Raw genomic sequence first — 13,888 nt, forward strand, 5'->3', positions numbered from 1 at the left:
GTGGGGACGTTCAGGTCAAACAGCATAACACATTAAAAACAGGCTTTTGGAAACATGAGACCCCACTAAACCAAATGGGGGCCGACTCCTAAGAACAAAACCAGCTTGTTATAGGAATCATTGTAGTGGTTTAAGAAAAATAGAAAAATTAATGGCACTTTTCCCCATAAAATAGAAACAGAAATGCACTTAACCCAAAAAATAGAAACTGAAAATGCAATTAAATAAACAGAAAATCCACTTCATCATTGCCTAAATAAACAGAAAGTGCACTATATCCTATGAATTTTATCATTTTTCTCTATTCCCTAACCCTTCAAAATAGCATGAGTAAAAGTCTCTGCAATCTTTTATCCGACAGCCTGCTCCTCCTTGGGGTCAGAACAATACTGCCCAGGCTGAAAAGCCTTTCGACAGTGTTGTAACTTGTTTTATTACATGATTTACTCTTATTGTGAAGAGCATGTAAACAAGAAGTGCTTTTACTTTGAAGGCATAAAGTACAATGATACGTGCTTGTTGACGCTAACTAATGTTGATGTCACGTTTGGAAAATATATACATGTCTGGTGCAAGAGCGCGTTCTCAATGCTTTAACAGTTGTAATACTGCAGTTCACCAGTAGAGTGATCCCGTTCATACCAGACGTGTCTTGTCCTCATTAGAAGCTCCACGTCATTACAGACAGGTGCACTTGATGGTATTGGAGTGTTGTATTGCGTTGCAATATCCTTAATCCTAGGGAACCTGGAGAGAACCTCCCAGTTGGATCCGGGCACTCCGTCTCCGTCTCATCCATTCCCCGCTTCCCTCCTTTTACGCACCAGCAGCTACGTCACTCAAATCACTCAGATCGAGTTCTGTGATAGGTTGTTCATGCAGGAAGTGTCGTGTGACTCGCGCGCCGCTAAAAAGAGAACTTTTCGGACTGGTACAAATGTCTTGAGTAACGCAGGAACGCACGTTACTGAGGTCTAGTAAAGTAGTGTAGTTACCAATATTTTGAGTGTAATGCGTTACTTTACTTCGCTACCTATAAAAGTAATTACGTTACTGTAATCCGTTCCTTTGTAACTCGTTACCCCCAACACTGCTTACTGCATACCATACTATACTGTACTTACAAAACATCAGGATCTTATAAAATACAATGTGTTCTAGTACAACTACTACACAGTTATACTGAATAATAACCGTATTATGTAATTGAGAATCTTTATGTTGTGATTTTACTTCCATAAAAGTTTGTATTGTCATTGTTTCACCTAATTTTAGGTCAGGCAACTAAATAAGTCACAGTTGGAGAGTGTCGAAAGAATGTTTTGCATTTGTTTTGTTTGCAGAAGTAATTTGTATCTTATCTTTGAGAATGGCCAGTCCAGTGTTACAGTAGCAGTACACACCAAAATGCATCATCAGTGTGCATGGTGTAATGCACACAAGTAATCTGACTACAACATAGATACATTCAAGGCTTTATAAACCTCATTTGAGATAGATTTGCAGAAAATTGAGCGATGTAGTAATACACAGTAATAAGATGTGGCGCTTGTCTTGTTCTCGTTACAGAACTTCATGCATTCACAGGTCAGAGGGCCTTCAGCTCCATCTGGAGCTGCTGAGCGTGTGTCTCCGTCTGGCTCATGGACCACCAGGGAAGGTAGATGACTTGTATCATGGGGGCTTGAACTCATGTTCACAGTGCTGGACTGCTGTCCAATGAACAGTAAGTAATGAGAACATTTTATGTAATGTTTTTTCAGATTATGTTTGAGGTTACAGCTCTAAGCAGTAATGTGTAACAATCCAGCTCAGCGTAGCTACTGTGGCATTGTTTTTACAGAGCACTGAGTCATTAAAAGCAGGAAGGTGTGCTTCAATTGACAGTCACTGCAGTTAGTCTTTCTGGTTGATGATTTACTGAAATGTCATAAATCAGACACAGTGCTGTTGTCACGGGTCAAATCAAAATACCCTGTAAAATTACTTCTGCATGCAGGCTGTTGACAATTTACTGTCCGCCTGCATTGTTAAGATGTTCCCTTCTGGGCAAACACAAAGAGATTGTTTGTTAGTTAAAGGTCAAAGCCTACTCAATGGTCTTGGGGTGCACTTAGTTTGTGGTACACAGTAAATCAAAATATATACGGAGGATTGTGACAGTAGGTGTAATGAGGGTTTTATTTCACATATCAACGTTGACCTGTTACTGTTTTGGATAGCTTGTCTCTCGGTGGCCGTGTACGAGCAAACTATGAGAAACTGATAGTTCAAGTGATAATATGAAGGTGAACGTGGAGTTTGGAATGCAATTGCATGTCTGAACATTATGCAGTGAGATTAGGACATGTTTGAGATGACAGCATTTGCTGTACACTCTCCCTTCATGCCGGGCTAATCAGCTGTTGTGTGTTTGGACACGGAGCGCATTGGATTGAAGAATATGGGACATTTTTACAGCCTGTCCAATATCTTCCACCTCTAAGTCATTTTTAAGACAACTAAATTATCAATAAAGGTACAGAACGAGACTCTATTCAACACAAGCGTTCACCATTTGACAGACATTGTTTCCTCTTTTCCCAACTCACCACAATCAGAAAATGTGCCGTCTCTGACAAGTGTCTCAAGTTCTTAAGTCTTCATTTGAATTGCAAAGCCAGTAGAATCAGGCCTTCTTTGAATGCATTGTGTGATGTTTTGGCGGAGAACACTGCAGCCCTGTGGGATGACACGTGTCATCTGCACTTCAGAGCTGCCCTCACTTCACACTAACTGATGAGGGTTGGTGTTGTCTAATAACTCGGGACCCTTGTCAAGGAGGGAAGCAGGCTGACACTTGCATGAGGGTAAACGAGGAAGGCTGACAGAAGAGTGCTGGGAGATCGTGGGTATTTCAGTTTGAGTGAAGCAGAGAGAAAACGGCATTTTGCGAATCCGGAGTGGTCGGCTTGCATCCAACTGTTCCAGAGAGAATGATTGCATGGAGGCTAGCGTATGCAGTCTTAGTAAATTAAAGGTTTCCGCAGCTCTCACCTCCTCTTACATCAGTTGAGATTATTGAATGGAGCTGTCACATCGGCTGGTGCCTCCCTGCCTTCTCCACAGGATTGCTTTCTAACAGAGGGACCAGATGTAACCTACATCTGTCAGGCTTCATTAGCTATGTCAATCTGGATGGGACTGTTCCTTTTGGCTCCACAAACGTTTTTCATTGTTAATTGTTCTATTCATTCTTCTGACAAATAGGCAATTATGATTTGGAATTTGGTTTCCAGCATTGAACTTTTATTCATACTTTATCTTGCTGTTGGACACACTGGCATTGTGAGTTTAACTAAAGTTTATCAATCTTTAAGGAGCATCACTAAATTAGGCTCATCTCCCCAGGGAAATCCTCCATTTTACACATCAGCAAGCATCTTTCATGTTTTTAAATGTGACTGAAGATTGGACTTCATTTCTTTGCTTCCTGTTGGATATTGATTGATGTTTTAATTTCCTCACAGGGCTGATCTTTTTATGTCTCACCCCGACTTTTCTTCTCTGTATTTAAGATTATTAGATGCCGTTTCCCTTTTTAAGATGGGGAAATTGAAGACTCTATGAAAGAGATTTCCACCTTGAATACAGATGAATGGTGAATTGATGCATATAAGGGAATAAGCTGCCCACGGCGCCCAGTGGGACGTCTCCGTCTACATTGCTTTCATGTGAATGTCAAGTAAAATGTGAGTTCCTTAAATACATACTCAATACTAATCCATATTTGATCTGCTTTCATGTTTTTAATAGACTTATATTCACACTTTTGCTAGCTTGACTAAGTATTTATTTGTCTTGAATTCATATGCTTCATGGGTTTATTTCTGTGTTTGGATCTTTATTGAATTAGTCCAGAAAGCTCACACAAATAAAGGTTTTGATGAGTTTCCCAGAAGAGATATGGGTTGTCCCTCCACCTAGTGGCAGTGCAGGGGACAGCACTTCAGCCTACTCTCACACACGGTTGCCACTACTCACACCCCTGTGTTTTCCCTATAATGAAATATTTGATCAAAAGCAAATAGGTTTGCTTAAGCCGAGGGACGGGTTATCAGGGACGTGTAGCATTGGCTCATTGTAGAACCGCTGCCACTGTTCATGATTTAAGTGTTTATGGATGAACTCATGCTGTGCTGTTTGAGGCCAGTTGTAATGCAGGGCTATATTTAAACTTCCCCTGGGGTGCCATTAAATCGTGTAATTTCTTCGTTAGGCCTGGCTGACCTCATTTTAATATCCACATCAGACAGCATTAAGAAAAACACATTAAAAAGAGGAATATTGAATTGTGTTACATTACATTCACATTGTATGTTTAAGCCCTTTGCAGACAGACTCATCATGTGAGACATACAAGCAGAATAAGCTGCAATTTCGTACATATGGATGTTACAGGGGCGTGATATTATGTGCTGTGATACGGTTGTGTGTTTGTTTGTGTCGGCTGCCAAGAGGGAGAGTTGAAAGCGTGTCTATGTATAGTTCTGTGAAGCGCACAATCCGTTTGGATCACCAAGAGAAATGAGAGAATTCTAAAAGGTTGATGCATGAAATGGCTGCGTTGTTGTTTTTTGCTTTTTTGAGGATAAGAATCCATAATGTGTTGTTTCACTCAGCTAAAAACACACTTAAAATATGCAACTTTAAGTGTGTTTTGCTGTATTATTTCTGGGGAAAAAAGGACAGACTGAAACATTGTATTGTATTAGAATCTTATAGACTGTGAAATTCAAATTGGCTTTAGTTTCAACCGTAGATTTCTTTTTTGACAGTATGGTTTATTATTGATGTGGACCGTACAAATGTCTTCATTTAGTCCTGCACGACAGTAGAAGCCCAGGTCTGTTAGCTGCTGCAGTCCTCCTAACCTTGAGTGGGTGTTCACATCCACAGGGGATGGAAGATTCCCCTGTTCTCTTTGCAAGCAAGCAGGATATGGGGGAAAGACAGTCTCAGAGACAGATATTTTTAGAGCGAGTGGGAGAAAGTGAGATTGTGCCTTGAAAGGTTAACGAAAGAGGGAGCAGCAGAATGAGAGAGAAGGAGAATGACAGAGTTGTCGGGTGAAACAAGGAAGATGGTGGAAAATAAAGATGAAACAAGAAGACTTGAAGATGGATGATGCTGCAGACATAACCAGAGGCCATGTGGTCCCTGCTGTACATTCCTGTGTCTCTGTAGGTCAAGTTGGCACTTAAATGTCTTTGTTGACTCAAATCAAGTCCTACAGATATTGTGAATGAGTCACTGAGGGGCTTGATGAAATATCTTCTTAGGGTATGTCCTGCATTTTATTTCCGTTAATTCCCTGTGTCATCCACTTCTAGGTCTATAAGCATTACTACTAGGTACAATGGGCACATTCTGAATTATAAATTATGCCTTAATATTCCAGTCTAGGTAGAATTGTGTCACCAAGCAGACAGCTAAATCGCCTCCTCTGAAGTAAAATTTGCCAGAATCTGTGGTTCTTTTTCAGCTCTGACAACTGAGGCAACCATATGTCCCAGGCACCCAGGAATCTATTGGCCTATCACATTGAATCTCTGCAAGGCTCCAGAACCCCGGCGTGCCTCCCACCCAGCTGTAATTACAGTTTCCTATATACTTGAAATATCCCAAACAGGCCCACTGAGTCTTTGCACTAAATCTCCTTGATGTCGTCAGTCAGCCATCCAGATAGGAAGCTGGACAGCCAGGAAAAAAGGCAGGGCCTCCTGGAAGCAAGCTCCTCTCCAGCGTGGTTGATGTATGGACAGACATGGGATGATTTTAACGGATGGTCTCTCTTTCCACACCGAGCCGCTCTGAAGTCATTGTCACACCGGGCAAACGTGTCTGGGAGGATAAATGGGAGTTTGCCGTGTTCAGGATAGGGTGAAGAAAATGTTGTCTTGCGGACGCACGGCTGAGGAGACGGCACAGACAGATATCTTCTGGCTGTAAAAGGATGGAGTTTTTAGGAGCTGGGCTGTTAAGATAATACATAAATAAGGATATGCGGAGGGAGGTGTTAGTTCAAATTCATCATTGTACGTGAGTGCAGGCAATGTACATATAATACAAGTAGTTTGATTAATGAGTCTTTTGCAAAGATAGAATAATTAATAGATAATCTTGGACAAAGTAAGAAATAGGAACAATGGAGAGAAGAGATTTTAGAGCATTAACAATGTAAATTATCGATGGGTATTATTATTAATTTACGTAAGTAAGAAAGCAAGGAGTCCGCCTGATGCAGCACAGGTGCATTGAAGAAGAAAAAAACAGTCTATTATATTACGTCTTCTCTTTTTTGTTAACAGAAATAGAGGTTGTGATCATTTTACATCTACATTTTAGTCTTGTCCTTTTTGTCGACATTATTGCGTGTTGATGTAGTCACAGTCAGTGTTTAATGACGATGGCACCATCTTCGTCATCACCCAGTCCAGTCGTAGAAAGAAAATCATAGTTTTCGTTTTCAATTAACAAGTGTTCACTCTGGTATTGATGAAGAAAGCCGATTGACTGAGAGCGTTGTTGAATTATAGTGGCATACGTGTCAACTCATTTTTAATAGGATGTTTTGGGCTTTGTGTTTACTTTATGCCTCAAAGGTCTTTTTGAAGGACATGAATCAGACCGAGAGCATGTCGGAATTTTAGTGGAATAAGTTTAAATTCATTGTTAAAAGGATGTTTGATGCATTGTGCTTCCTTTATGTTGAAAGGGTTTACATGAATGACATGAATTTGACTGAAATGTAAAATGTGTCATTGAGCTTTGTTGCAGGCTGAGAGGGGCTGATGATAAAAGGTGTTGATTGTCTCAGTACCTTTTGTTTGAAATATTGATTTGTTTTGATGTGGTTGTTCAAAAGTAGATTAAACACTGTTCAAATCAATGCATGGCATCTGAAAGTAAGCTAGGATGAAATAATCACACTTTCTCAGTGGTACAGCTTGGAAGATAGCTTTTCATTTTGTAAAATGTCCACTATTTTATGTTCAGCAAACGCTGACTAAAACATGAAAACACTTTAAACAATATGAGCAAATCTGAAGCAATGATAAAGCATGCACAGTACATCTTAGTATGTGTATTCATTCACTACCATGGATGATTTCAGCTGGTCTGCCATGCAATCAAATTTGCATTAGAACGAGAAATGAAAGAAATAAAAAGAGCAAGACAGATAGCTGAAGGGGCTTTTTTTTTTAAGCCTGCTAAGTCGAGCACAGTTATTATGAGAGTATCAATCCACATTACAACACACTGCCGTTCCACTCATTTACAACACGCTGCAATTCCTCAGATGGTAACATCACAGTTACTGTATTTAAAAGTCACATTCAATATTTGTTATTCTTCCGGTTTGAGTTGGGGAGGAATGTTAATAAGCCTTATAAGCCATACAGAGCTTGGATTGTTCCTGCACAGCAGGTTTGATTCCTGGCCCATCTGAGGCAACATGTGGTGAGAGCTTGACACTCATGCCTTTTATTTTCCATCCCATTCCTACTGTTATGATGTTGGTTTGTTTGGTGTCCTGTTTTATTGTGAAGTCCTTGTCTTGTGTGTCCTCTGTGTTCCTGCACTTCCTTCCCCTGTGATTGTCCGTGATTGTCTGTCTGCTTTGTTCCCTGATTGTGTATTCCCTTTACCTGCGCTGCCCTCATTGTTTTCCACCTGTGCCTCATTACCTTCCTCTTGTATTTAAACCCTGTTTGTTCCTGTCCCCTTGTCGGATTGTACTGTTTGTCCCTGTGTGCGTCCCCTGTTAGCGGTCCTGTAAGTAGTGCTGTTTAGATACCTGTTGTCTGTTCGTTCCCCTGCCTGTTTTTGTTCCCGGTGTTTGCTCCCTGATCTTGCTTTCCTGTTTTTGTTTGTTCGTTCCTCGGCCTGTTTTTTGAAGCCTGACCTGAGTTTTGTTTTGATAATAAATTTACTTTGAACTGTTGCTTCGGCGTTTGGGTCCACCTTCAAACCAGAACCGTGACATCCTCTCATTCCCCTTTAAAAGCAGCATAATGTTATTGAAGTTTATTCAGATTTTGGGGGGATTTAACGCTAAAAAACTAAAGGCCTCTGTGTTCTTTGAGGCTGCTGCTAATATATGGACTTTCCAATGTCTACAGTTCACTTCACTCTCAGAGTACAGAGAAGTATGCGTCAATACATGAAACTTCAAGAGCAAAGAAGGAAACTAATGGTTCACTTTAACTCTGTGAAAGAAACATCAATAAAACAAATGGATGCATTTAACACAGTATTTCTCAAATGTCTGGCATGTTCTTCAAAGAAACACAGGAGGGATTGGAATCGTTGCTATTAATATATGAATTAAGTCTACCAGTTTGAATTGGCTAGAGATGTTTCCTGTACAGCTTTGAATTCCAACTACACCATGAATAAAACACACAAACTTCAACTCTGATCACATCACTCAGAACTCAACATTAACACTTCCCCCATTGCCTGTTTATCCCCTTGCCTGCTTGCCCATGGCGAATAAACTCTGTGTTCGGGCAAGTGGAATAGCTCATGCACTTGTCCAATCGTGCAAGTGAACAATAAATTAGATCTTTATTAGTAAAAATATGTAATTGGGAGATTGCCATTAATGCTCTTTAGTCGGCAATACCTGATAAGGCTTCATTGAGAACAACAGATCTCTCAGAATCGGGAGGAGAGACAGTTGACGTAAGCTGTTAGCACCCGGTTGGCAGAACCGTCCTGCTTGGCTAAATAATGGCACTAACAGCATAGCAACATGTGTAACAACTAACTTAATCAGACACGTAGGTTGCATTGAGTTCGGGCAAGTATTCGAGAAAGCCTAATGTTAAGCCCTGCCTCACTCCTCAGAGGTTTACAATGGTTCAGGTCACAGCTACAGCAGAACAGGCTCACACCATTAAGTGATCCTCTGCACAATTTTGCTTTGATTTGCTGCTAAAAGCCGAGGTGCTAAAACCTCACAATTTTATTGAGTAATGCCCCGCTTGTGCTCAGACCTGAGAAATTGCATTTCGGCCGTGTGTCTGGTCATGTTATCATCACTGTGGGTATCCACCAGACTGCCACACATATACTTTATGGCAGAAGCTATGAAATGTTGTGCACTAATACTTATTGCACTGATGCATTGATGTTAACTATGTTCATGCCGCAAACATGAGGTTTTCTCAGTCTGTCCTTGTTTTTGGGGGAGCAGGAAACCACATAAATGACCTATTCAATGGAAAGAGAAGATTGAATGAATTCGGCAAAAAACATTTGCAAACAACCTGATGAATAAAAGGAAGTGATGGGACTGGCTGTGCTGAGTCTCAGTCTGCTTGAAGAGGAGAAAAGGGACATTGAGAATGATGGAGGCTGGCTGTGACACTGGTGGCAACAGGCCCACACAGAGTCTGGAGGCATGCGGGGAGGTTTGCGTGCAGGCAGACGGAGGGGGAGAGGTGAGTGACTGATGGGCACGTGTCAACTCTCTCCCTATAGCAAATGTTGAGAGGGAACGAGGGTGGCTCGCTAATTGGGGCGAGATGCAAAAGTCCCTGTCACTCATCATCATCTTCACTAATATGTTTGGAGGCAAAAGCCAGCTGAAGCAAAGAGCTGAATGATTCGTCACTGGAGTCGGGGGCAGCCGAATGAAGGATGCATTCCCACTCAGAACATCTTTTTTCGTACGTAGCTCTTGTACTGATAAGATTGGTAGCACACTGTGCTGCTTCGCACAACGCTTCTACTTTAATTATTGAACATCTGTACGTTTAATTTGCAAGGCAATTTCAGAGAGCAACTCTTGTGAGACCAAGCCATGTACTGATTTTTTGTCTTCTTCTTTTGCACGACCCGTCCAATAGCGAACTACTCCAGCAATTATAGAAATGTGATGTATTGTCATGAAGTTCGTAATAGAGTCCAGGTCTTGGCCTTCTAGCGTCTGTAATTTCTCTCTGACCTTGTTTTGCCCCTTTCTTTCAAAAGCCTTAATGCAATGTCTGGAGGGAAGTGTTGGCTCAGAGGAGGAGGGTGGGATGCAGCCTCCGGAACTGACTGTGAAATGACAGAAAGGCACGTGATCCCAGCACCCTGCTCAACCAGTGTGAGAAACAGATAGTGACAGTGATAACGAAGCAGGTAATGAAATAGTGAGTGAATGTGTTTTCTTTCTTTCTTTACTGTTTCATAGCCTTCCCTGAGTATAACAATGTAGCTGTTTCAGTTGATGATTGCAGTCGCGTTAAAAAGCTACATTTGATAACAAGATTTAATTGTACACAGTAAAAAAAATGGTTTAATGTTTTCTCCCTCTCACAAATGAAACATTGCTTTCAGATACTGTAGCTGCAAAACCAAGCTTCAACAGGTGCAATTAAGCCTGATTTATTATATAATTAGATTAATATGCCACCAAATATTCCCAGTCTCATTTTAAAGGGGTCTTTAGTACTAGTAGTTGGCAGTGTCTCTTTTCAGTAATTCCTGCACTTAAATCTAACGATCCGAAAAAAGGCAACCAGGTATATGATCTAATTTGCGGGGCTTTTAAAACCTGCTCTGTTCTCATTTACATAACCCTCTAACTGGGGAAACAACAGCAATTATGGGAGTGGTATTAGCATGAAGTGACATCCTTGAGCTGCAGTCATGGAGCAGGTGGGTAATTGGCCCTGAGCTGTACATCGGGCCCCCTATGGGACTGTCCTTGTCTTGTGGTGGGGACACCGGATGCTCGACAGGTCGGACTTATAAGTGTGCTGTCCTGACAGATGCCGCATTTCATAATTAACCAAGTGAGACGAGTGGGGTCAGAGAGGGACACTGCGGTTCTGTACTGGAGCTGTCTCTGCTCAAGCCGCATTCACAGTTAAGTCTGTGGCCTGTTTGCTTTTGCTCTCAATTCATCATTTAGATGTATACTATGTAGAATATTTGCATGTAGACAGTGTGTTAGGAAGAGTGAGACAGAGTTTTATTGCTGAGAATGAAACTGGACTCCAGAGGCCTCCCTGGCCTTAATTGAGGTGTAATGTGATTTGTTTTGCTGGCCCCTCAAGCAGCCCTTCCCCGATCATTAAATCACATCCCCTGTGATTACTCTCTAATGGCCCGGGTTACATCTGTGTGCTTTAAAACACTCCACAACTACCAAAAATAAAATGATGAGGTTAATGCTGCAATGACACTATGCAAAGTGAATAACATTTAAAGTTTAGACTGTCTTTACTATAGCTTGCAAAGCCAAAGGGCTGATGCTGATACAATACCATTTGTATCTGGTGCACATTTGTGTATACATAATTACTCAACCCACTGAGCCTCGCAGGTGAGGAACAACCAACAAAGAGCTATAGTAGGGAGAAGTGCACACAGAGACCTTTCCAAGTAGGCCACGCACTGTAAAAGTCCTGTCGGTTCATTAAATGCCTGGAACCATAATTCACCATCATCCACTGAACATAATTACGCACTTCAGCAATGTGACTTGGATGAGTCTGGTATAATCAGTAGAACTTCCTCCCGATGTGATATGCCCTTGTTGGCGCTCAAAGCACTAAAGAATTCAATTAGAAAAAGTCGTCATGCATGCCTCTGTTAAAATACGATGACATGGTTACTCATAGTTAACCCACTGAGCTCATTGTGATCTTTTTATTGAGAACTACTTTTTTACCAAATCCTGTCTGCAAGCTGCTAAGCTCTGAGTAGAAAGAATAAACTATTCTCCACAAGGTTTTGTTACTTATTTCTATTGATTGTGTCATTTCATTTGGAAAGACCAAATTGTATTTTTGGACCTCTGATTTTCACACAACACAGATTTTGTCCGCTGATAGCGTCATGAAGTGTGCATCATTTGCAACAGCTGTCTACCCAATGTCAAGGTCACATCCACAAAAGATATTTTGCTCATGATATTTACAGCGCTCACAAGGCCATAAAGTTTTGCAGCTGAGTGTAATTTTCCCTTTTTTGTTTGATTGCAATAACCATGGCAAAGTCTAAATGTTGCCTTTATGCCAAGAACACAGTAGACAGAACAATGAGGGAGAAAATAGACGGCGAGCGAGAGACGGCATTCATTTCAGGCAAGGAATTTAATCGTGACTGAGAGAAATCTTGATTACTGGAAGGTCTGGGCGTGACACTCCTAAAAAATGCACCTCTGTTACCATCAACTCTCTGAAGACGCTAATCATTTTACAGTAACTGCGCGTGGCTATTTGCGCCAGATCTTTGTAAATCGGACAGTTTTTGCAATGGGGCTCATTAGCATACAAAGGGGACAATTTATGCCAAATGTATGTATATTACCTCATTTAAATACGTATAAATAGCACAGGAGCAGTCAGGGGTGCATTTCAGCCTTTGTCTTATTTGTGCAGGTTTAGTGGCTGCTAAAACAGCAGACTGATAGATCCCACTCTGCCTAAAAGAAAAAAACAAGTTCTGTTGGGTTTTGAGTGAACTGACTTTTTTTTATCCAATCGAGGACCTCATTCAAAAAACACAGGTGTAGGATGGGAGTTTGTTTATATTTGTCAGTGCCGCATCATTTGCTTCAATTTGCTTCCATGTGCAGTCGGGACAATGTGCACAATGGGATTTTCTTTTTCTATTAAGAAACGACCGGGCTACCAGGTGCAGGTCTGTGGGGAACGTATTTATTATTATTGACAGGCGTGTTGATGCGCGGGGCTATACCCGACTATACCGATCATTCCTGAGTGACCTTTCTGCATTGGTGCCAGCCACTGCACTGCAGTTCATGAATGTTTAATGGAAAGGTTGGCTGTTTTGGGCCTGCCAAGCTGGGTCTGCTGCCTGACAGAAACATACCAACTCAAAGGCAAGATGGAGGTTAAAAACAATGGGAGCCGCAAACGGAGGACACCTGACACCACCTCTGACAATTAAACACCCCTCAGACCCACAGAGCAGGCGAGGACTTGCAGGCACTGTGACACCACATATTATGTTTAATTAATCCCATCAGATAGATGGCTAGAATGACAAGCAGCAAGCACAGAGTGAACACGTTTGTGTGAGGACTAAGTTGAGAATGAGAGAGGGACTTTGTGAAGAGAACAGGAACAACAGGACGCACTGCTGGTGAGGATCGTTGCAGCAATGTTTTCCTGACAGTCTGGCCCACAGCGTGCATCCCCGACAATTTTCTGCCTTTTTGTAATACCGCCATATAGTCTCTAGTCACGAAACACCGTGAAATAAGTACAAAAGAAGACGGTACCAAAAAACAGTTTGCAGACAGGTTCATATTAAAAGAAAATGGGAAAGATAATTAGGTCTGAGAGCGAAGTGAGATTTTACATGAAATAGTGAGAAAATGTGCGGAGAGAGATGCTGGTTTGGTAGGCGGACAGTAATGCAGATTATTATAAAAATGATTTATTGAAAAAAAATCGACATCATATCCCTGAAACAAAGCCGCCAGCGGTTTGTGGATGCCATGTTTGGCTATAAAGGCACAAACAACATCAAAATCAAAACAAAGTATTGTTCTCTCTGTTTGCAAGATAAACACAATCAGCTTTTCATATCTGTCTGACAGCATCCCACTCTTACAGCTTACTGGAGGAGACAGCACAAAGGGAATACTAGTCAACGGTGTCATGAAGTGTGAGCGCGTGTGTGTGAGAGACTAAGGCTACCTTCACACCATCAAAGTGGAGGGAAACTTTTGCTCCAGTGAAGTCTAACATTTTACTTTCAGGGTGGCATGACGAGATAAAACTTTCAGCTCTGAGCTGAAATCTGAAGGGAGAGAACAAGGAGATGAGTCAGCTGCACTAACAGAGTGGACGGCTCATGAATATGATATCAATAA

Source organism: Taurulus bubalis (assembly GCF_910589615.1).
Source record: "Taurulus bubalis genome assembly, chromosome: 14".
Lineage (NCBI taxonomy): Eukaryota > Metazoa > Chordata > Actinopteri > Perciformes > Cottidae > Taurulus > Taurulus bubalis.